The following is a 26,135-nucleotide window of genomic DNA, read 5'->3' on the forward strand; positions in this document are numbered from 1 at the left end:
CGTGTAAATATGATAGCTCCAACAGAAACAGAGACTAACCAGGATTTTTCAAATGCAAAAGTCAAATTTATTGACGTTTCAGGGCATAAAACTCCCCTTCTTCAGAACATCAGACCTAGACCTACCTAACAAGGGCTCAGCCTCTCGATTCCATTGCACCTGCACATATATATCATGCTTCTGCTATTAACTAAACACTAACAACCAATGAGAACTTACCTTGCACATTTGAGCCGCTGCAAAGTGGGGCAGGCAAACCCCATGCAGCACTTCACAATCTATATAGAGAGGGGTCTGAAGCTTTTAGCTTCAGTTGGGCTGCGAGCGCCAGCAGTGAAGTATCCAGGGAAAGCGGAACCGCTGCTGTAGCTTTACGCAACTAATCAGTGTCTAAAACAGATAAATCTATCAACTTCTCATTACCACATCTAACACGCACGGGGTTGCGACCGTCTTCCCGGGGACATGCATGGGGACAGTTTCCTCAATCCGGGGACTGTGCCCTAAAATCGTGGACATCTGGTCACCCTAGTATAATGGGTCTTTTCATTTGCAGGGGAGGGGGGAGTGTCTGTTATTCATGCTTTCTCAGCCCATTTCAGTGGGTGTCCCAGCCTTACCTCATCAACAGTGCTAAACTGGGAGATTTTAAGTACGTTTTTCAAAGGTTTTATTATGGATTTATATTATATCATTATATGTGCATATACTTCTTTATAGTAGTGTCGAATACATGCAGTTATATGAAAATTGGTGTACTGTCCCTTTAAAGCACAAAATAGTTGGAAAATTAAACTCAGGGCTCCGGAGCAGGTTTCACTGCTTGTACATGGAGCCCACTGTGTAACTAGTGCTGCTGATTGAATCAGTGGCAGTTTCTGCTCAGGACCAACAGTGCTCTGCAGGTCCTGAGAGGTACTTTTACCATGTGTTTAACCATTTTGCTGGGGAGGGGTGTTTAAAACACATAGCAGTGCGGTCGCTACTATTAAAGGGACAGTCTAGTCCAAAATAAACTTTCAAGATTCAGATAGGGCATGTAATTTTAAGCAATTTTCAATTCACTTTTATCAACAATTTTGCTTTGTTCTCTTGGTATTCTTAGTTGACAGCTAAACCTAGGAGGTTCATATGCTAATTTATAAGCCCTTGAAGTCCGCCTCTTCTCTCAGGGCATTTTGACAGTTTTTTTACCACTAAATGGTGTTAGTTCATGTGTTTCATATAGATAACACTGTGCTCATGCACGTGGAGTTCCTATGAGCCAGCACTGATTGGCTAAAATGCATGTCTGTTAAAAGAACTGAAATAAGGGGGCAGTTTGCAGAGGCTTAGATACAAGATAATCACAGAGGTAAAAGTATTTTTTATAACTGGTTATGTAAAACTAGGGAATGGGTAAATAAAGGGATTATCTATCTTTTAAAACAATAACAAGACTGACCCTTTAAAATGACATGTTCTGACAAATGAGATCATGTAATTTTTCCACTATTATGGCCCTTTATCTTTGCGTTTAACCCTTTGCATAATGCAAAGACCATTTATTTTTGCACTCTCAGAGTTGATGGCATATGGGAGGCGTTCATTCTGTTCTTTATTCACATGGAAGAACACTTTTTTTGGTACAAATCACTGATAAGCTCTATATATCGGCAACTAAAGAATGTATGCGTGTGAACCCGAATGTAACAAAAAATAATAATCATTATGCAATAAGGTTACTAGGCCATTCCATATTTTTGCAGTCGCTGCTAAAAGAATGGAGAAAACCCTTCTGTCTATATTACGAAATATCTTTATTTCCTTTTCATCCTTTATCATGTTGCATTAATGTTAAACATAATAATTAAACAGTGAATTCAATAGAGTGGAAATCGCGGCACCACCATTCCCTTCCATATTGGGTTGGGGCAACTGTCCTAGTCTGAGTCTCTCTCTTGTGTAAATTACGCCAGATAAATAATTAAACCGTATTCGGAAAGGTCGCACATACTGTTCTTATTTTAAACAGGGTAAAGCAAGCTTAGTTATCAGCTCTTTTGTAAATGGAAAAAAAAAGAAACAACCTTTAAGCTTTTCGCTTTCACTGAGCATGAAAATAAAATAAAGCAGCGAAACAGTTAACTAAAATCGTTGTCTACGTTGACGTTTGCCAGCAGCCAAGATGGCCAAAGAAGCACTCCACTGCGGCTCCCGTACTATGGCTTGAGCATTGTGGGCACGGAATCCCCTGAGCTGCCCCCAGAGCCATACCGCGCATGCGCAACAGGAAACTCCATGATCTTCTGGCACTGGAGCCCAGGGAAAGGAAAACAGCCACTGAAAAGAGAGAGAGACAGGGGAAGCTGGGAAATCCAGCAGGAACCACAGGCCTGAACCAGACAAACATATAACCTGCCCCTTTTCCTCGTAGCGAAAAGACCCCTAAGGATGGAAACAGGTATTCAGTGCACCTTGTGATCAACCTCCTTCCTATGAACCCAGACATTCAGCCTCTAGTAAAACAGCAACCCCCCACTGCCTGCCCAGAGGAGCCTAAGGAGGGGCTGCTGCAAGAACAACAACCAACAGACAGCAAACACAACAACAACAATGAAGGGGGAGCAATAAAAAAGGGGAAATATTTATTGCCCTTTGTTGTTCTATTTATTTCCCCCCACTGCTACAAAAGACCTGCAGGGAAAGACTTGGAGGCTGTGAGAAGAACTGAGCAGACTGCCTGGTTGTCAAAGCAAGAATAAGCTGTTCTGCTAAAGATACATAGGTAAATATGAACCGTACGCATAAAGTGCAATGATCGTTTTTTATTTTCACATGTTAGTGTGCCTGAGATAGCAGCTGGTGTCTGTAAGCGAAATGACAACAGCATGTCAGTTTTCCAGGTGTTGGGGGAAGGGTGCCACTTGTAGATGGCACTGTAATATCCTGGTTGGTGATCTGCACAAACATAATGCCAACAAAAGTAAAATAACAGAAATGATCACTTAATAAGAAGAATTATGTAACTTTGTCATGTAGTGTACAGTGTATTCATGTCAGGCAGGTGTGCAGTCATCACTAATCCCTTTTTTTAAAAAAAATAAAAAAAACCAAAAGGTCTGTAAATTGTTTTGGAAAACATTTGTATCAAAAAGTGATATTTTGTTATGTCACATAGAAAATTGAACTTGCTTGGTCAGTAAGAACTTATAAAGCTGTGTTTTTGTTTTCTTGTATATTTTGTTATATTGTGGACTCTTCTCATTATTTGCAAAGGCAAACACACATGCAGATCTATACTTCTAAGCTTGTTAGTTTGAATTTTTAACTTCCAACCCAAGCAGAATAATTGTTTGATTTTGACAACTGCTTCATGTGATGTCATCCAATAATGAAATTCAAGGCTATGCTCGTGACATTTTTTGTTTTGTTTTGCCAAACTTTGAATTTTCAAAAACACAGGCTGGTTATTTGTGTTGCTTGGAATAAATAAATACAATATTTTGAAATGTCATGTATTGAGAACTAATGAGAATGTTAATCATCTAAAATATATATCTCACAAATGTTAAGATGTTTCTGGAATGTTTTGAGTAAGCATTTTATTATAAAATAAACTGGGAGACAAATCTAGATTCTGGTGTGTTCTGGTACTAGGTTGTACAAAAAGAGAGATTGATCTATTATGGTAGTGGTTGACAAACTTAGTTGCTTGCTATACTAGTGAGAACCTTTTTTTAAGAAAGTGGAAAAGGCTATTAATATAACCTAACTAGAACAGTATGGAACAAAAGTAAAATTTGTTGAGCCCTGTGTTAGAAAAATGGAATTAGCATTGCGATTGTGGATTTGTTTAAAATCATAGGAAATTCTTGTTGCAGAACCGAGACAATTCTGTATCAAAGGTGCATCAGTTAATTTTGGTTAGTCTTGGTACACACTATTCATAAATATATGGCAGCTTAAAAATACGGACATTTCTATAAATCTAACATGACAATCCCATTCATTTATCTCTGTTTTTATTGTCTGTGCTTCCATGATAATCCGTATGGAAATAGATTTGTGACCTTGCTACACATGAATATCGCTTCCATACATGTATAAGGTGTACTTGACTTTGTTGTAGTAATTAACACCATGCATTAATACTCTAGCTTCAGATGACACACATCACTAACTACTCATACAACAGCTTTCAGCCAGGCAATATGGAAAAAATATTAGGTATTGAGATGTATATATTTTAATTTAAAGCAACTAGAATTGTGTTTGAGGGAACAGTACATAAATAATATTAAAGGTATATGAAACCCCCAAAATGTACCTTGTGATTCAGACAGAGCAGACCATTTTAAAATAGCTTCCAATTTATTTCTTTTATCAAATTTGCTTTGTTCAAATGATATGTGTTAGAGATACCTAGGTAGACTTCTGGAGCAGTACATGACAGGATCTAGTGCTCCTTCAAATGGATAACATTCTTGCAAAACTGCTGCCATACAGTGCCCAAGAAATTGTCCGGCTTCTAAGATTATGTTCCATGCTTTTTAACAAAAGACACCAAGGGAACAAAGAAAAAGTGATAATAGTAGTATATTAGAAAGTTTTTATTTTTAACCCCCCGTAATGACCACATTGTACCCTGTACGTCGCTTGTCGATAAGGGTTTTTCAGGCCATAATAGCGTGGGTCTTGCCGCGAGCAGCAGTACCGCTCTATTATTACCTCCTTCCCTCCTGGAGTCTGGAAAGATCAGTGACAAACAGGGTACGTTACTGGTCATTAAGGGGTTAAAAATCACATACTCTATCTAAATCCTGAAAGAAAAATGTTTGGCTTCGATGTGTTCAAAATAAGACATTCGTAGAGGGGCTAACCTAACTGCTATTCTACATAAAGGAACATATTTTTGTAGCTGCATTTTCAGCTTCAGAGCACTTGAGGTGCATGCTTGTACATTCAACTGCTGCTTCCTAACCTATCCAGCACCTTAGCATGATTTGTTGAATGAGAGAAGGGTGTGGGATTGCACAAGAGAACTTTTGTGCAATTTTAAATTTCTTATGCTGATGCTGCATCACCTGTGGTAATTGTGGGTGGACAGGTTCTCTGTCTGGGGACTTTTCCTCCCATATCTTATTAAATATACTTCAAAGTAGATGTTAATGCACTCTACTAGAACGTTTTCTCTGTCAGCTTCTCATTTCTAGTCACCATGTTTTATATCAAAAGGGCCCAATTTAAGGTTTGATCTGCTGTTGTGCTGATGGATAATAAATATCACAGTTTGTTGAGCAGACTGACCTGTTTGTTAAATTACTTGAGCTGACACACACTTATAAGTTACACTTTTGCTTACTATCTTCTTGCATTCTTCTACATACATCCCTACATATAATAATTTGAATAAATGTATAACTCCTCAGTATCCAGATCTATGTAATTCATCACTATATACATAAAGAAATAAAGACATTCTATGTTAAAGGACGCATAAGGTCAGTAGTCTACCCAGACTCCGTTAACTAATTAGCAGTAAAAATTAGCAGTAAAAAAAATCTCAAAACATTATATGTGTACACAATCCTAAAAAAAAGTGATTAATCTACTTCTTAGGCGTTAATTTATCAAAGCCTTGGGCAGGCTTCGCACCCCTTATGACTGCAGGTTCTCACAAGAGAACCTGCATTTCGATTTAACAAGCAGCAGTCATCAGACCGCTCCTTCCCTTACCTTTCGCCACCTCTTAGGTGGCAAATTTCAATCTCCCCGGTCTTGTCCGACCGCAGAGATTGACAGCTCCTTCCTGCACATGATTGGCTGGGTGTGGGCAGGGGGCGGGATGCACACAAGTGCAAAATAGCACTCGTATGCAATGCTTAATTCCGGCAGAGAAATATAGCCTGCCAGAGGCGAGCCGCAGCGCACAGGGGCGCGTATGTGCACCCCTGTCCGTCGCAGCTTGATAAATCGAGCCCTTAGTGTTGCAGCCACAGACAGGATCCCTTTCTGTATAGGTCTCAGTCAGACAAGTGGAAAGCAGGGCACACTCTTCCCAGGAGATGAGCTCCGTGAAGGGTTAACTCTCTATCCCTCTGGCTTCTTCCTCTGTCAGCAATAATGGTACAGCAATTCACCTCCGAATTAGCAGACGCCTAGCATAGTGCAGACCATACAGCATGCAGTGACGACTAACTGGAAACTGACAGTAGTAAAATGTCACTGAAGTTGTTTTTAAGTGAAACAGCTCCACAGGCTCTGCTCTCAACGCGTTTCAACGGTTGCAGCTTTCTTCCTCAAGAGCAATGATTCATTTTTTGAGTGAATTATTGTTCTTGAGAAAGATGGCTGAGACAGTTGAAAAACATTGGGCATGAAGACTGTGCAGCTGTTTGTCTCAAGGTATAGCAGCTCAGTTGAGATGTTAAAGGGACATGAAACCCAACATTTTTCTTTAATAATTTTAAACAGAGCATACCATTCCAATTTACTTCTATTATCTAATTTGCTTCATTCTATTGGCATCCTTTGTTGAGGAAGCAACAATTCATTACTGAGAGCTAACTGAAGCAATGGGTGAGCCAATAACATAAAAGAAAAAAATTGGGTTTTTGGTCCCTTCAATAAAACATGCTGTACCACTTCACAGATTACATATCCCCATTTTAAATGCTATTTATCTGCAGCATAATCAGAATTTGCTGCATCATTGAAAAGCGTATCCACTCTTGTGACGTGCACACTGTCAGGGTTTATCTCCATGAACGGTGGTTCTCTGCCACTGCTCTTGGTGTATGCTCCTCTTCATTACTGTATCTGTGTTTTTACTCCTGCGCAGAACAACGCTAACCTGTGATTGGCAGTTCAGATATCCATTTCATTGCTCCCCCTACAGATGCTTATGTAAGGATATACATCATTATTACAGTATATTACATGATTATAATGTAACAAGCTAACCAACAGAAATTTAGCCCACTATGCTAAAACAATGGTCATCACTGCTCTATAGAATAAGCATGCCGTAATAAATCACAATGTGGTAAGGTAAGCTATCTTACAAACTGTTTTAAAACCAAAAATTAAAATTGCTCTGAGGTGTGAAAGGAAAGTCATCTAAACCAGTGTTTCTCAACCGTTGTCCTCAAATACCCCCAACAGGCCAGGTTTTCATTATAGCTGAACCAGTGCACAGGTGAAGTAATCAGCTGATCAGTAACACCATGGTTACTAACCTGCTCTCACCCATCAGCTGATTATTTCACCTGTGCACTTGTTCAGCTTTAATGAAAACCAGGTCTGTTGGGGGTACTTGAGGAATGAGGTTGAGAAAAAATGATCTAAACAGTTTAGTTTGAAACAACATTAAACGCTGCCTACCCATTATATTAGACAAGTCTGTTGCTTTGTATTCTTATGTATAGTATAACAGGGATACCTGTGGGAACACCCAAAACGATTTCTAGAAGCCGTGACACCCTGGCTCCTGGGATTTCTCAAGGCCTGGTGTACAGGTTAAAAAACACCTTTACTTATGTTAACTATGTACGTTCCTCTCAGCCACACTGTGCCACAAATATGATAGAGTGCTTGGTAGAACAAAGGGTATTATTTCAGAATGATTTAATATAATTACATGCATACAGACATACACTCATACACTTATACATATATACAGACATACACTCATGCATACATGCATACACTCATACATGCATACATTACACACATACATACATACATACACACACTCATACAAACATACATACATACATACACACACACACAAACATTCAACCATACATACTCATACTCATACACTCATACATACATTCATACACTCATACATACACACTCATACATGCATACACTCATACACTCATACATGCATACATACTCATACATACTCATGCATACATACTCATACATGCATACATACTCATACATGCATACATACTCATACATGCATACATACTCATACATGCATACATACATACACACATACTCATACATACATACATACACACATACTCATACATACACACACTCATACATACACACTCATTCATACATACATACAAAAATACATACACACACTCATACATACACACACTCATTCATACATACATACACACACTCATACATACACACACTCATACACTCATACATACACACTCATTCATACATACATACATTTATATATAATAGTGACCTTCTAAGTTCTAGTGTGCAGAGTTCTGTTCCAGTCTTCCTTCCATGTCTTCTCTTTATTTACTATACCCCCATATAACTCAGAATCGGTTGGCAAATTACTCATAAAGCTAATAATTTAAAGTTTACAAGTGAGGGACACATATATATATACATATATTATAGCAGCTAAGGTTCTTCACACTTCAGTGTTAAATTGTGTTTTTTAACTTTAGATTGGATGAATGAATTGCTTTGAAATTTGGTAGTTTTGAGAAGATTCCTTCATGGCTGGAAATGTAGAGAGAGAAATCATTAGCTTAGAGTTGAAATGACCCATGCTCCATTCTGCCTGTGACGCCTTAAAGTTTAGGCCTGGTGCATAAATTTGTAACGCCCAGGCATTGCCTTGATACCGCTTACCATGTTTTTGTTTGCTACACTTGGGAACTACAGTTAAAGGGACTCTGAACCCAAATTTTTTCTTTCGTGATTCAAATAGAGCATGACATTTTAAGCAACTTTCTAATTTACTCCTATTATCACATTTTCTTCATTCTCTTGGTATCTTTATTTGAAATGCAAGAATGTAAGGTTAGATGCCAGCCCATTTTTGGTGAACAACCTGGGTTGTTCTTGCTGATTGGTGGATAAATTCATACACCAATAAAAAAGTGCTGTCCAGAGTACAGAACCAAAAAAAGCGTAGATGCTTTTTTTTTCAAATAAAGATAGCAAGAGAGTAAATTAGAAAGTTGCTTAAAATGGCATGCTCTATCTGAATCACTAAAGAAAAAAATTTGGTTTCAGTGTCCCTTTAACGGCATGATATTTAACCACTGTATGCTATTCTGCAATGCTGGTTGAACAGCATGCTGGTAATTGTAGTTACTACAAAAGTCTGATAGGAGGTTGACATACTGAGGTATACTGGCCTAATGTACTAGTTAGTCTTAAATGTGCGTATCTGTGACTAATAGCAATCCCATCCTGCAGAATGTAGCTGGCAAGTATATGTATGATAGTGCTCCAGTCTTTCATTGAAAAATCTGGCTAATGGTGTCATGCTGCTCTTCTCCTGCACAGAAAGCCCTATGAACAGAGCTGAGCAGAGTAGCTCATCTCCCTGCCTGCATTTACTTTAATTGAAACCTATATATTTACTATATTAAATGTACAGTGTACTGTAAAATTGTTTTTCCCTTAATATGTTATACTATCTGCAGAGTTTAAAATGTATGGGAAATTGTTTCTTTATGTTTAGTTTTTTTTAATGAAATAGCTGTTTCTGCTAACTGAAACCACAACCCAATATAGTGCACTGAGCTTGTAGGGAGAGCAGACCTCATTTTCTCATGTAATTCATTAAGATGAGTACTCCTTAACTTATTTCTCAATGTTTATTTGGGGCCTGATTTTATAAAGCTCTCTGGGCTTGTGAGATTTTATAAGAAATCTCTCCAGTACTTTGAAATCCCTGTTCTAATTCTATAAAGGCAGTTTTTACCTTAAAGGCACAGTCTAGTCAAAATTAAACTTTCATGATTCAGATAGGGCATGCAATTTTAAACAACTTCTCAATTTAATTTTATTATCAAATTAGCTTTGTTCGCTTAGTGGTATTTTTGAAAGGCTTAACCTAGGTAGGCTCAAACTGATTTCTAAAACCGTTGAAAACCGCCTCTTAGCTCAGAGCATTTTGAAAGTTTTTCACAGTTAGACAGTACTAGTTCATGTGTGTTATATAGATATCATTGTGCTCACTCCCGTAGAGTTATTTAGGAGTCTGCACTAATTAGCTAAACTACATGTCTGTCAAAAGCACTGAGATAAGGGGCAGTCTGCAGGGGCATATATACAAGGTAATCACAGAGGTAATAAGTGTATTAAAATAACTGTGCTGGTTATGCAAAACTGGGGAATGGGTAATAAAGGGATTATCTTTTTAAACAATAACAATTCTGGAGTAGACTGTCCCTTTAAACAGTGTGCCTTACAAAGGGGTGTTACATCAGTGACGTATTTAGGTTCTGTGCTGCCCTAGGCACTGAGAACTCTTCTCCCCCCAGGTTTTAGGCCTTTTTTGGCCATAACATTTTATAATCATGGAGTAACGTGACTTTTTAAAAAAATTTTTTTATGGTATTTCCAAAGTAAATGTTCACCAGTGCTTGCAAACACTTGCATGCACACATTTTATAGAAACACACACATATATAAACAAACAAACACATTTTCACACACACATACACACAGAGTTATACACATACACGTGGTCACATGTGCATACACACACAAACATATCTATCTATTGCTGCAGTATTATTATTATCATGTTTGTATAGCGCTGACAAATTCTGTAGCGCTGGGTAAAGTGATAGGGGTATACAATGCCAAGGATTTGTGATAAATACAAAACATAACAAAACTAAACAAATCTAGTACAGGAGGAAGAGGGCCCTGCTCCGGAGAGCTCACAATCTATAGGTTTAGGGTGCAGAGACATAAGGTTGGGGTAGCTTGTCACATCAGTTGTAGTTGCAGCAGTGAGTCAGGCAGTTCATGTATTAGTTTGGTTAGGATGAGAGATAGAGGAGAGATGGTAAGCCTATCTGAATAGGTGGATTTTGAAGGAGCGTCTGAAGCTATACAAGGTTTGAGACAATCTTATAGAGCAGGGTAGAGAGTTCCAGAGGACAGGAGCAGCACGTGAGAAGTTTTGGAGGCGGGAGTGGGACGTAGAGATAACAGGAGCGGAGAGACGTAGGTCAGAGGTTGATCGAAGAGGACGGGATGGGGAATATTTAACGATGAGAGAGGAAATATAGTTGGGAGTTAGACTGTTGAGTGCTTTGTAAGTTAGGGTTAATACTTTAAATTGTATTATGGAGTGTATGGGGAGCCAGTGCAGAGACTAGCAGAGCGGAGAAGCTGATTTAGATAGTCAACTTAAGTGGATGAGTCTAGCAGAAGCATTCATAATAGATTGGAGGGAGGAGAGACAGTGTTTTGGAAGGCCATTTAGAAGTAGAATGCAATAATCAATGCGTGACAAAATGAGGGAATTATTATTTTTGTAGTTTTTTGAGTAAGGCAGGGGACGAATTCTGGAAATGTTGCATAGTTGTGAATGGCAGAATTTGGTAAGCACTTGTATATGTGGGTTGAATTTGAGTTTTGAGTCAAGTGTGACCCCAAGACAGCGGATATGGGGTGAGGTGTTGAGAATAGAGTCTCCAACCATCAGAGAAATGTCAGGTGTTGGATGTCTCGAAAAGGGGGGAATAAAAAGCAGTTCAGTTTTGGACAGCTTGAGTTGGAGGTAGTGTGAAGACATCAAAGAGGAAATTGCAGAGAGGCAGTTGGAATTCTGGTTGAGTAAAGAGGGAGAGATATTAGGAGAGGAAAGATAAATTTGGGTATCATCAGCATATAAGTGGTACTGGAATCCAAAGGAGGCTATACATTTTCCAAGGGAGGCTAGAAAAGCAAGGGACCCAAGACAGAGCCTTGTGGTACTCCAACTAAGAGATGCATAGGATCAGAAGATATGAACCTGAAAGCGAGCGTTTTGAGAGATATGAGGCAAACCAGGAAAGGGCTGTGTCTTGGATGCCAAATGAATGTAGTATTTTTTAGGAGGAGAGGATGGTCAACTGTGTCAAAAGGAGCGGACAGGTCATGAAGAATTAGTAAAGAGTAGTGGCCTTTTGCTTTAGCTGATAACAGGTCATTTGTTACTTTAGTAAGAGCGGTTTCTGTTGAGTGTTTAGGGCGGAAACCAGATTGTAGTGGATCAAGTAAGGAGTTAGTTGTGAGAAACTGAGTTAGCCGATTATAGACAAGTCGTTCCAATAATTCTGAAGCAAAGGGAAGTAAGGAGACCGGTCGATAGTTAGAAGGGGTGGAGGGGTCAAGCGAGGGATTTTTTAGGATTGATATGATTAACGCATGCTTGAATGTATCAGGAAATGTGCCAGCGGTGAGAGATTGGTTACAGAGATGAGTTAGGGTAGGGGTTAGTGAAGCAGAGAGAGAGAGGGAAGAAGTTGTGAAGGAACAGGGTCAAGTAGGCAGGTTGTGAGATGAGCCAAAGATAGTAGAACAGAGACTTCTTCGTGCCAGGAGGGAAGTAGCATAGAGTTCTGTTAATAGAAGGGATGGGTAGGAGTGCTGGATTTGAGGGGTGAGAGATGCAGATATCTTTTCTAATGGTGTCAATTTTATTTTTGAAGTGATCAGCAATAATCTGAGCAGTGAGGATGGTAGTGGGCAGGGGTGCAGGAGGATGTAGAAGGGCGTTAAAGGTTGAGAACAGCTTTCTGGGGTTAGATGCATGAGATGACACAAGAGAGGAGAAATAGATTTGTTTGGTCAGGCTGAGTGCAGAGTTGTAGGACTTAAGGATGAAATTATAATGCTGGAAATCAGCACAGGTGCGTGATTTCCTCCACTGCCGTTCAGCAGCCCGTGAACATTGCTGAAGATATCTGGTCTGTTTGGTTTGCCACGATTGCCGTCGAGTGATTGATGTACGGCGAACAGTGGTGGGTGCAGCTTTGTCAAGTGTTGATTTTAGTGCTGAACTATACTGTAAAGCCACAAGGTTTGGGCAAGAGAGGGATGAAATGTTGGAGAGCAGAGGATTCAGTTAAGTTGAAAAGTCTGTGAGATCCAAGTCATTTAAATTCCGGTAAGGTAGCAGTTTTTTGGGGGCTTGCAAAGATATAGCAGGTAGAGTAAGAGAGAAAGTTAGTAGATGGTGGTCATAGAGAGGAAAGAAGTTGGAAACAGCACAGAGAAGTGCAGTATACATAAAACCCTCCAAAGACAGATTTCTTGAAACAATACTTCCCAAAACACAATACTGAGTGCTGAAAGGCAACAGAACTAAAGGCTAGTTAAATAAATTAAATACAAAAAAAGAGAAGGGAAAACTAGTAAGCTCAACCATACAAAATATTAAATATATTGTAATCTTTTTGCCAATCTATACATCAGGAGGTGCAGCCTGGTAAATAAATATATACAACAATTTAAGAAGAAAAGTGTCTATACCGGTATAAGGTATGTCCAAAAAGACCAGGAAAATTGCACCCTCCTATAATTAATAACGAAACACAAGGGTATATATGCAAGATGAAATGTCACCTGGAAGAAGCTCTTTGCTACGGAGCGAAATGCGCAGAAGGATGTGTCGGTCCGCAGAACAACACCCGTGGGATCCCCCCACTCTAACCCGCTACTTTTACCATTCCCTGTGTGGAGGAGAAGTGAGTCGAACGTCCATCACCTAAGTATTCATCAGTAAGGAGAGGTAGTATACCAGTGATGTGCAGTCACTAGAGGCAGGTGAGGCAGTGCTTCCCCTCTCATTTGGGCAAAAATATATATTTTTTTATTGGCTTTAAAAAAAAAATTGCAATTTTTTTCCCCCCAGCATTTTTTTTTCACAGCTACATGTTGTGCAATGAAGAGGCACAAGCAGGTCTGCCCACCATTACACAACATGCTGTGCCACCTATTGGATGAAAGTGGTTAAGATCATTGCATGGCCAATTAACTGCTTATTGAGGCAGTCCTATTTGGGCTGACCCAATCCAGTGAGAGGCATTAGTAAGTGGAACTTAGGGTTGGGACTGGATGTTAAATGATATAAAACAAAACAACTTTCATTTATTTTGTTGCTGTCCTGTGAAGCTGCAAGCTTTCCTAAAGTGAAAAAGAGAGTTCTGTTCTTCCCCTCTAAGTGCAGTGGAATGTTCCACTGTCACTTCCTTACAGAGCAGCCAGGAAGAGATACAGTGAGCAGTGTTTTAGCCACATCTTATTGAAGTAAGTTCTACAACCTTATATTTTACTGAAAGGGATTCTGTTAGTGAAAATTATAATTTAATGAATGTGGTTTAGTCTTTTGTTTTTTTACTCTTTTACAGCAGTTTAAGGATCGTTTTTGTATTTTGTTTACTCAAACTTTACACAAGCAGCTTGCCTCTGTACTTCACACTAATTTATAGTCTCACTTTATGAACTCTCTGTAGCTCTGCTGTTTTATTACTTAAAAATGCAGTGGTCCCTCCCCCCCTTGTGTGTGTGTGTGTGTCTCTCTATCTATCTATCTATCTATCCATCTCTCTCCTTATGTGTTGTTCTCCCCCATGGTCTCTTTCTCTCTCTCTGTCTCTCTTCCTCCCCTCTGACTCTCTCATCCCTTATGTGTCTCTCTAACCCTCTGTGTGTAATTGTGTCTCTCTCTCTCTTTCTCTAACCCTCTGTGTGTGATTGTGTCTCTCTCTCTTTCTCTCTATATCTAACCCTCTGTGTGTGATTGTGTCTCTCTCTCTTTCTCTATTTCTCTAACCCTCTGTGTGTGATTGTGTCTCTCTCTTTCTCTCTCTCTAACCCTCTGTGTGTGATTGTGTGTCTCTCTCTTTCTCTAACCCTCTGTGCGTGATTGTGTCTCTCTCTAACCCTCTGTGTGTGATTGTGTCTCTCTTTCTCTCTCTCTAACCCTCTGTGTGTGATTGTGTCTCTCTCTCTTTCTCTCTCTCTCTAACCCTCTGTGTGTGATTGTGTGTCTCTCTCTTTCTCTCTCTCTCTGTAACCCTCTGTGTGTGATTGTCTCTCTCTCTCTCTCTCTCTTTCTCTCTCTCTAACCCTCTGTGTGTGATTGTGTCTCCCTCTCTCTCTCTAACCCTCTGTGTGTGATTGTGTCTCTCTCTCTCTCTCTTTCTCTCTCTCTAACCCTCTGTGTGTGATTGTGTCTCTCTCTCTCTCTCTCTCTCTCTCTCTCTAACCCTTTGTTTGTGATTGTGTCTCTCTCTCTTTCTCTCTCTCTAACCCTATGTGTGTGATTGTGTCTCTCTCTTTTTCTCTCTCTAACCCTCTGTGTGTGATTGTGTGTCTCTCTCTTTATCTCTCTCTCTAACCCTCTGTGTGTGATTGTGTGTCTCTCTCTCTCTCTTTCTCTCTCTAACACTCTGTGTGTGATTGTGTCTCTCTCTCTTTCTCTCTCTCTCTCTCTCTCTAACCCTCTGTGTATGATTGTGTCTCTCTCTCTCTTTCTCTCTCTCTAACCCTCTGTGTGTGATTGTGTGTCTCTCTCTTTCTCTCTCTCTCTCTCTCTCTAACCCTCTGTGTGTGATTGTGTCTCTCCCTCTCTTTCTCTCTCTCTCTAACCCTCTGTGTGTGATTGTGTGTGTCTCTCTCTCTCTCTAACCCTCTGTGTGTGATTGTGTCTCTCTCTTTCTCTCTCTCTAACCCTGTGTGTGATTGTGTCTCTCTCTCTCTAATCCTCTCTGTGTGATTGTGTCTCTCTCTCTTTCTCTCTCTAACCCTCTGTGTGTGATTGTGTCTCTCTCTTTCTCTATCTCTCTAACCCTCTGTGTGTGATTGTGTCTCTCTCTCTCTTTCTCTCTCTCTCTAACCCTCTGTGTGTGATTGTGTCTCTCTCTCTTTCTCTCTCTCTAACCCTCTGTGTGTGATTGTGTGTCTCTCTCTTTCTCTCTCTCTCTAACCCTCTGTGTGTGATTGTGTGTCTCTCTCTTTCTCTCTCTCTCTAACCCTCTGTGTATGATTGTGTGTCTCTCTTTTTCTCTCTCTAACCCTCTGTGTGTGATTGTGTCTCTCTTTCTCTAATCCTCTGTGTGTGATTGTGTCTCTCTCTTTCTCTCTCTATAACCCTCTATGTGTGATTGTGTCTCTCTTTCTCTCTCTCTCTAACCCTCTGTGTGTGATTGTGTCTCTTTCTTTCTCTCTCTCTTTAACCCTCTGTGTATGATTGTGTCTCTCTCTCTTTCTCTCTAAACCTCTGTGTCTCTCTTCCCCCGTCTCTCTCTCCCTCTCCCCCCAAGTGCTTTCATGTGTTTCTGTCTACCTTTTATTTATTTAATTAATGAATTGGTAGTGCCTTCTGATGGTGTGGCTTTATTTAAAAGGGTGGGGTCAAGCGCCACACCATCTTTAAATTTCACCAGCCGCCACTGGATCAAGACATTTTTATATTTACTGAATAATGAAAGAATCTATAAGCATAATTTGCAGCATTAAAGTAAAAAGTATGTTTTAAACATATTTTAATGGGCATGGATTTCTAGATCTCATAATCAGAGCAAGCATGGTATTATCTGGCAAGAGTTTCTGTTACAATCTTTTTAGACTAAAATCAGATGCTTACTAAGTTGACCAGTTTTCCAAGACACCATTTAAAGGGACATGAAACCCATATGTTTTCTTTCATGATTTAGAAAGAGCATGCAATTTTAAATAACTTTCCAATTTACATCTAATATCTAATTTTCTTCATTCTTTTGATATCCTTTGTTGAAAATCATATATAAATATGCTCAGTAGCTGCTGATTGGTGGCTGCACATAGATACCTCATGTGATTGGCTCACCCATGTGCATTGCTATTTCTTCAACAAAGGATATCTAAAGAAGGAAGGCGTATCCTAGCCACTGCCTCACCAGCCTCTGACGTTACCGCACGTCACTGTAGTATACAATGGTCATCACGACTCCAGGATTTGGTATGACCTCTTGTCCGCCTGTTAAACGGATGTTGATAATGAACATTTTCCTCCTCTCTACTTCAACAGCACTCATGTGGATACCCCACACAGGGCTATAGCGGTAGTGAACATCTGCTTTCTTTAAGTGACTTTGCATGCTTTGTGTCATCTGGCTCATGCTGAACCGTTTGGGTACAATATTATCAACTTGCTGCTTATAGATTTACTTGCTACCTGCTACTTGCTTTGCATGCTGCAACAGTTATTAGAGTACATGATATGAACTGTGACCTATGAACTAACCATTGATATCTTTATTCATGGTACCAGCCATCAAGTTTTCACATTGGGATAAATGATTACAAGCTTGACGCTCACTGATTTACCTGCCATTTGCTTTGCATGTTGCACGCTACATTCTGTCACTATATGATATAATCCGTGACTTATGGACTGACCATTTATATCTTTGTTCATGCTACAAGCCATGAAGTACACGCACAAGTTGAATGACATTTTGGCACTTTAGTTAGTGGTACGTTTTGTACTAGGATTTTTATTACCAGCCGGCTTAGTCATTTTTAGAATTGAATGAGGGGCCCATGTGTTGTCTTTCATGTGTGTCTTTGTGTCTATTTTATGTATTTATTTATTGAACTATGATTGCATTTATATAAAAACATTTCATCTTGCATATATACCCTTGTGTTTCGTTATTAATTATAGGAGGGTGCAATTTTCCTGGTCTTTTTAAATAAATGAAAGCTTCCGAGTTACCTCTAAACTGATGGGCTCTCTCTTATTTTACTCCCCTTGAATGTAAGCTCCTTGGGCAAAATCTCCAATTCTATACCTGTATAATACTTCTAAAATTACTGTAAGCTTCTTAAAAATATAGACACAAAAAAGTGCTGCCCCCCCCTACAATCTGCCGCATTAGGCAAGTGCCTTGTTTGCCTAGGGCAAACTTGATTTAATCGAAGCCTTCTAAACATTAGTTAAAGGGATATGAAACCCAAATTTTTTTTCCCAGAGAGAGCATCCGATTTTAAACAACGTTCCAATTTATTATTTTTGTAGGCTAAGGAGCTGCTGATTGATGGCTGCACATAAATATCTCTACATTGCTCTTTCTTCTACAAAGGATATCAAGAGAATGAAGCAAACTTGATAATAGAAGTGCATAGGAAAGTTGTTTAAAATTGTATTCTTTATCTGATTCTGAATCATTGAATAACATTTTTTGTTTTTAAGTACTGAAATTTGAATTATAGGGGGATACAACAGACAAAGACAGCTGCTTCAAATGACAAAATAAAGGTTAAGTAACTATCTATAAACAATTTAATACATTCTGTTGGGCAAACTGGACCATTGGGAACATAGCGGAGAAATAAAATTACAGTTAACTGTCCCTTTAATAATGTAAGCTTTAAAACATCAATACTTATTTTTGGAGTAGATAGCATTAACCCTTTGGCTTTACATGCAAGAATCAAAACTAATAATTAGTTATATGAAACCCAAATTTTTACTTTCATTATTCAGACAGAGAATACAATTTTAAGCAACTTTCCAATTTACTTTTATTATCAAATTTGTTTCATTCTCTTGGATGGAGTTAGCTGCACAAATTGAGTCAATGACAAATGGTGTTTGTGTGCAGTCATCAATCAGCAGCTAGCTCTTAGTAGTGCATTGTTGCTCCTGAGCCTACCTAGGTATGCTTTTTAACAAAGCAAATTAGATAATCAAAGTAAATTGAGAAGTTGTTCAAAATTGCATACTCTTTCTAAATCACAAAAGTTTTATTTTGACATTACTGTCTCTCTTACACTTTTCTGATGCACACAGACAAGGTATATATGAACAAGCCCACTACTGTAATCCACAAAGATACACATTTATAATTTGCACTAATAAAAGTAAAATCATGTTTGCTAGTACATCTCAAGGGATGGCATTGATCTGCAGAATAGTGTGGTATTTCTCCTTCATCATTGTGTAGTTGATATTGTGCAAGTCACAAACGTCTTAAAGGGACATAATACCCATATGCTAAATTACTTCAAATAATAAGATATTTTACCTCACAATTTCCTCAGCTCAGCAGAGTAAGTTCTGTGTAAATAGTTATACTCAGCTGCAGCCCACAATAACAGTGCGGAGGTCATGAACTCTTTTACTGTGATCTCATGAGATTTCACTTAACTCTCATGAGATTTCATTGTAAACTTCCTTAAGCTGAATAGGGAAATAAGATGAGAGTGCACGTAAGCTCGCTCCTTCCGCTGTCCCGGGACAGACATACTGATTTGCTACTTAGAAGTCCTTTACAATGGGATGTGGCTACTGAGAAACTTTTGAGGTAAAATATCTTTCTTTTTTACATAGAGATGTTCAGGTGATATTTTCTTGTCAGCTTTTTACAGCTATGCTGCATCAATTTCAAGTATTTAAACATTTGGGTATTATGGCCCTTTAATAGACAAAGCATTCCCATACCTGAATATTTTCTGCATCATATTTCATTGCAAGTTTAATACATTGTGGTCAAACTCAAAAATAGTATATAAACCCTAATAGTTATAGCTCAAGCTACCTCAATTAAAGTGCTACCCCAAACACTTCCTTTAATGAAATATAAAAAACAACAAATATGAGGAGTGCTAAATAAAAGCAGCTATAGAGATCAGAAAATAAAAATAAACAGAGCTATGTCTATGAGATTAAAATAGATAATAATATTTATTATAGTACAATACAAATGCCTAATACCACCGGTGGTTAAAAATAAACATATAATTTGCTAAAAATATCTATATATGATAAGATAAAACTTAAAACATATTCTAAACAAAGATAAGCACTATTTAAATGCTATATCCAATACAAAGTGGCTGTTACTTATGTAGCCGTTAATGTTGTATTCAATGCAAAGTGGCTGTTACTTTTGTAGCCGTTAATGTTTGCTGTAAAATACGGCTGATAATTTTGTAGCCTTAAAAATGTTTTTAATTTGTCCAACAACAGGAGGTTTTATTTAGAACAATTGTCCCATAGGTTACAATCCTTTGAGTATTAAAAATAAGGAGATTATGGATAAAATGGAACACAGTCAGCTGTTATAAAAAAGATTACTCTGCAATCGATGTAAATATTTAGGATCCGTAACTATTCCCAGAATCCGAAACCTGCAGGGTTTCTCCGCTAAATCAAATTGGAAAATAGTAGCTTACTACTCCGGCTCTCAGACCTAATACCTTACACTGGTTTTTGTCCGCAGTCTGGCTTGGCGTTTAGATACGATATCCTCCAAGTTTCAGCCGCTCTCCCCTCAAGGTAGCTTGTTCCAGTTCAGGTAGTGAGATCACAAGACCTGATTAAGCCAATAGTTTTAGCGGATTGCCGAGAAAGGTGAATTCATTCAGTTAAAAGCACAAAGTCCTTTATAACAAGATCTTAAAACTCAGATACTTGTAACTTGGCTTTACCAGAGATAAGAGTAATCCTCAGTTGAAAAATTGTATCAGAGTGCTCTGATTTTCTAATTTCAAACACAGCTTTTCATCTTCACAACATCTACGCGTTTCAGCATTAAACAGCCTTTTTCAAGATGGTTATTCCTTTCCCATACTCTATTTATTCAGGATTGTCTTTAATTGATTAACATCCTTTCTTTTTCTTAAAGGTATAGTCCATTGGTCCAGAATACAAGTTATATAATATTGCTAAGCCATTCTAAATTAATAAATATTCCTTATTAACTATAAAATTCATAAAAGTGATTAAAAAAAAGTGAATGTGACACATAAATATAAATAAGATATTATATATATATATATATATATAAAAAAACTTATCTACGTGTACTAAATTGAAATTCATTACAAATAAAAAATAGAGAGTCTAAAACTCCGCTATAAAGGTGTCTATAGATTTATTGATGATATTTTCATCATATGGAAGGGGGATTTAGAGATTTTTGAATATTTTTTAGAAGATCTTAAAGATAAGAAATTTGGTTTAAACTTTACCCATGAAATCAGTAAAAATCATATTAATTTTCTAGATTTAGATGTTGATATAAGAAATGGTGAACTGTACACTTCAACCCATTTCAAAACATTTGACTCAAATAATTATATTGATAACAATAGTTGTCACCTTAGACGATGGATAGATAATATACCTAACAATCAATTTACTAGAATAAGGAAAAACTGTTCTAGATTAATAGATTTTGAAACACAAGCTGACCAATTAGAAATTAAATTTAAAGAAAAGGGCTACGATAAGAAATTAATCAATGAAGCTAGAGATAAAGCAAGAAAAAAAGAGAGGTCCGAATTGTTACAGAGAAAGCCCAAAATAGATAAAAGTAGAGACTCTTTATGGACACCCTTTGTTACTAACTATAATACCAATCATAAACAAATAAGAAACATTTTCAATAAACATTGGTATATTCTGCAAAGAGACCCCATTATGGGTGAACTTCTCTCTGAAAAACCTGAGAGTTTTAAAAAAAGCTAAAAATCTTAAATCTATTCTAGCACCCAGTGTCCCTAGAAAATTAGAAATCAAAACCAGTGAGGTTAATTTATATAATGAAAAACTAAAAGGATTTTATCCATGTATAGGATGCAAAGCTTGTAGTTTCAGCAATAAAGTCAAATTTGTAACATCAAGTTCAACAAATAAAGATTTCGAAATTAGAGACTGCATTAGGTGTACTGATAGAAATGTAATCTATCTAGCGCAATGTTCTTGTAAGAAACAGTATTTGGGGGAAACCTCTCGCCCCCTGAGAGATAGAATAAGGGAGCATCTCCTAAACATTGAGCATGGTTTTGAGGGCCATTTATTATCCCGACATTTCAAAGAACAACACAATCAGGACACTAAAGATTTTAAATATTGGGGTATTAAGAAGATAAGAAGAGACCCTAGAGGGGGAGATATAAATAAAAGATTGAGGGCTGAGGCAGAATTAATTTTTCTATTTAGGAGCTTAGAAACAAGGGGCCTTAAAGTGGAATTAGATTTTAACTCCATTATGGAGTAAAGTTTTCTAATGACCATTTTTTTCAATATATACTTTTTACTCATTTTTAATTAATATTTATATTACAATTCATAATAATCCAATATAATTAATGAAGGTTTTATAAAATTTATATATATATATATATATATATATATATTTATTTCATAGTATATATATATATATATATATTAACATAAACACATATATCTTTTATATATAGATCTTCTTTTTTATATATATATAAATTTAAAAATAATATAAAATGTATAGATGATCTATTTCAATACTTATATAGTAGAGTATCAATTTCACACTCACCCTTAAAATACACATTATACACACCTTTATAGCGGAGTTTTAGACTCTCTATTTTTTATATGTAATGAATTTCAATTTAGTACACTTAGATAAGTATATATATATATATATATTTTATTTATATTTGTGTCAAATTCACTTTTTTTTTTTTAAATCACTTTTATGAATTTTATAGTTAATAAGGAATATTTATTAATTTAGAATGGCTTAGCAATATTATATAACTTGTATTCTGGACCAATGGACTATAACTTTAAGAAAAAGAAAGGCGGTTAATCAATTAAAGACAATCCTGAATAAATAGAGGAGTATGGAAAAGGAATAACCATCTTGAAAAAGGCTGTTTAATGCTGAAACGCGTAGATGTTGTGAAGATGAAAAGCTGTTTTTGAAATTAGAAAATCAGAGCGCTCTGATACAATTTTTCAACTGAGGATTACTCTTATCTCTGGTAAAGCCAAGTTACAAGTATCTGAGTTTTAAGATCTTGTTATAAAGGACTTTGTGCTTTTAACTGAATGAATTCACCTTTCCCGGCAATCCGCTAAAATTATTGGCTCATTCAGGTCTTGTGATCTCACTACCTGAACCGGAACAAGCTACCTTGAGGGGAGAGCGGCTGAAACTTGGAGGATATCGTATCTAAACGCCAAGCCAGACTGCGGACAAAAACCAGTGTAAGGTATTAGGTCTGAGAGCCGGAGACCCCTGGTAAGCTACTATTTTCCAATTTGATTTAGCGGAGAAACCCTGAAGGTTTTGGATTCTGGGAATAATTACGGATCCTAAATATTTACATCGATTGCAGAGTAATCTTTTTTTTATAACAGCTGACTGTGTTCCATTTTATCCATAATTTCCTTATTTTTAATACTCAAAGGATTGTAACCTATGGGACAATTGTTCTAAATAAAACCTCCTGTTGTTGGACAAATTAAAAACATTTTTAAGGCTACAAAATTATCAGCCGTATTTTACAGCAAACATTAACGGCTACAAAAGTAACAGCCACTTTGCATTGAATACAACATTAACGGCTACATAAGTAACAGCCACTTTGTATTGGATATAGCATTTAAATAGTGCTTATCTTTGTTTAGAATATGTTTTAAGTTTTATCTTATCATATATAGATATTTTTAGCAAATTATATGTTTATTTTTAACCACCGGTGGTATTAGGCATTTGTATTGTACTATAATAAATATTATCTATTTTAATCTCATAGACATAGCTCTGTTTATTTTTATTTTTATTTTCTGATCTCTATAGCTGCTTTTATTTAGCACTCCTCATATTTGTTGTTTTTTAATACATTGTGGTGTTAGCTTCTCATGGACATTTTTCGGTTGTCAAATGTATTGTTTGGCCCATGCTGAACATATTAAGGGCTAGATTTACTATCCCTGCAGGCGTACAGGTTCGCAGGCAGTGAACCTGTCTGCCTGCAATTGCCACCATCGCATGGCAAAATTTAATATCGCACAAGAGAATTCTTGTGCAGTGCCGCAACCTTCTCCATCCGGCACAACCAATTGTGCTAAAGCAGGGAACGTGAATCATCCCGAATGAGCGAGTATTGGGGTGATTGATCTCACTGAACGAGCGTATAATGGAGTGATTGATCTCGCCACCTCTAAAGTGACAAAACGTTTTCTGCTTCTTTATCTGTGGCAGCACACTTGCTTCGATTTGGTGCCTGGAAATGTTTTTTTTATTAGCACTTAGGTGAACAACTTATCCTTGAATTGCTTCACTAAGCTCCTTTTGGCATGATTACAAAAGGCATTACAACTAATGTCATTGTTTGTAGACCCTAACAAGGAGCACTTACAAGAGCATTAGGAGACGCACTCCAGAATTTTTATTGTTTAAAAAGATAATCCTTTTATTACCGATTCCCCAGTTTTGCATAACCAACACTGTTATATTAATATACTTTTTTACCTCTGTGATTACCTTGTATCTAAGCATCTGCAGACTGACCCCTTATTTCAGTTCTTTTAACAGACTTGCATGTTAGCCAATCAGTTCTGACTCATAAATGACTCCACGGTAGTGAGGGCAGTGTTATCTATTTGACCCACATGAACTAGTGCTGTCTAGCTGTGAAAAACTTTCAAAATGCACTGAGATAAGAGGAGGACTTCAAGGACTTAGAAATTAGCATATGAGCCTACCAAGGTTTAGCTTTCAACAAAGAATACCAGGAGAACAAAGCAAATTTGATAATAAAAGTACATTGGAAAGTTGTTTAAAATTGCATGCCCTATCTAAATCTTGAAAGCTTAATTTTGACTGTAGGTTTGCACAAGTATTCATCAAGTAGCAGTCACCAGACTGCGGCTTCCCTACCCTGTTCTCCACCTCTTAGGTGGAGAATTAAAATTTCCCTGTCGCGTTCGACCGGGGAGATTGACAGCTCCTGCCCATGTGTAATTGGCTGTGCCAGAGAAGAGCTTGGGCGGACAGGGGCGAATATGTACGCCCCTATCCGCTATGGATTGATAAATCAAGCTCTTAATCATACAAAACCAGTTGACAGTGTTGACTCAGACCTTTTGCACCCTACTGTGGGTGTGTGTTTACTAATATTTAGGTAACTTGGTATGTAGATAGATTTTAAAATTCTAATAATAATTGGTGCAATGTTTGTTTAAAAAACCTACAATATTTAAAAAGTGTAAAGTTGGCTTATTTTGATATATTTCAAAAATGCTCAGTAGACGCAAACAATTGAAAAAATAAAATGACTGCATACTCAGTTATTGTTTGTGTAAGTTGTAGTCCCAAATGTTGGTCTTTTATGTTGTAGTAGCCTGGAGGCCATTGAATACCTGCAGAGGTGCCAGAGTGTGAGTTATCAATTAAACATTAAAGGGACACTAATTTGAAAGTGAAACATTCATGATTTAGACAGAGTATACAGTTTATATTAATAAATTTGCTTCATTCACTTGGCATCCTTTTATTTTTTTTTTATTTTTTTTTATTTTTAAATATTTTTTTTTTATTGAGGTAATAAGCAAATACAATAAAATAGTAAATATGTCTATATAAAGTCAAACATAAAGATTACATCTTAACAACTCCCTTGTAGAAAATAGGTTTGGTCGAGAACCTAAGGAGGTAATATTATAATGGTACTTGTCATGGTAAATGTCATTGCTTCTATATGTATGAGTACATAAGAGTAATAGCCAAATATGGTGACAAGATCAACATGAGGAATATGGCATCTAGAGATAGTGAAAGGAGTATGTGTACAAGTATGTATCTGTATATATGTACTGTAATGGGTGGGAGTGATATGATGAATTCGTATATGAAGGAGGAAAATGACTAGGACGTATAAGTATGAAACCTCTTTTATAAGCTGTGAATGAAAAGGCGTGGTAGATGGACCCTCTATTACTGTGGTGACGTAACAAGATATGTGTCCTAATGAATTAGAGTAATATAGGGGTTGGTATATTGATTTTTATCAGGGGAAGGGATACTCAGCGGGCCAAAGCCGCTCTAAAGGGGGGAGAGTGTGTGGGGGGCGGAGGTTAGAAAACTGCGCGTCTGGGATGGCTAGAGAGGTTCTAAATGTACCAGAGTATTAAGGTTTTGGGGTAATTCCCTAAAGAGGTTACTTATCGGAAAATATATTAATGTATACTGTGCGTAGGTTGGTGTATATGTTTAGTCAGGTGTGAGGCCAGTAATATGTGTGGAAGTAGGAAAGTGTAGGAAGTATGTAGACAAATTATTAGTCAGATGGAAGTCTCCCTAGAGTTTTATTACAGCAAGCATTGGACTATAGTAGAGGGGGAATGCAGATGGGTCAAATTGTCTGTGAGTATGCAAATACTAGGAGCTAAGGGGAAGATGGAGTTAGCAATGTTGTATAGAAAATGATGTATAATAACAATTATGATATGTATAGCGGGGTAATAGTAAAGTATCCAAGTGATAGCATGACATAGATCGGCACTTAACATAATCATCAATTATACATTTATCCACTTAGTAATTGAAAGGTATGTTATTTTGCTCTGAGTAGGTATAATAATAAATGTGACTATATTTGCATAT

At 37.4% G+C, this 26,135-nt stretch overlaps 1 protein-coding gene across 1 annotated transcript in view; it reads left to right on the plus strand.

Annotated features, from left to right (window-relative positions):
- Nucleotides 1–2,255: 2,255 nt before the first annotated feature.
- Nucleotides 2,256–26,135, plus strand: part of MBD6 (methyl-CpG binding domain protein 6) — a 358,975-nt gene continuing 335,095 nt past the window's right edge. The window contains exon 1 of the mRNA XM_053708189.1: nt 2,256–2,767. The gene's annotated coding sequence lies outside the window, so the exon portion shown is untranslated. The remainder of the gene's footprint in view (nt 2,768–26,135) is intronic.

Source organism: Bombina bombina, chromosome 3 (assembly GCF_027579735.1).
Source record: "Bombina bombina isolate aBomBom1 chromosome 3, aBomBom1.pri, whole genome shotgun sequence".
Taxonomy (NCBI): domain Eukaryota; kingdom Metazoa; phylum Chordata; class Amphibia; order Anura; family Bombinatoridae; genus Bombina; species Bombina bombina.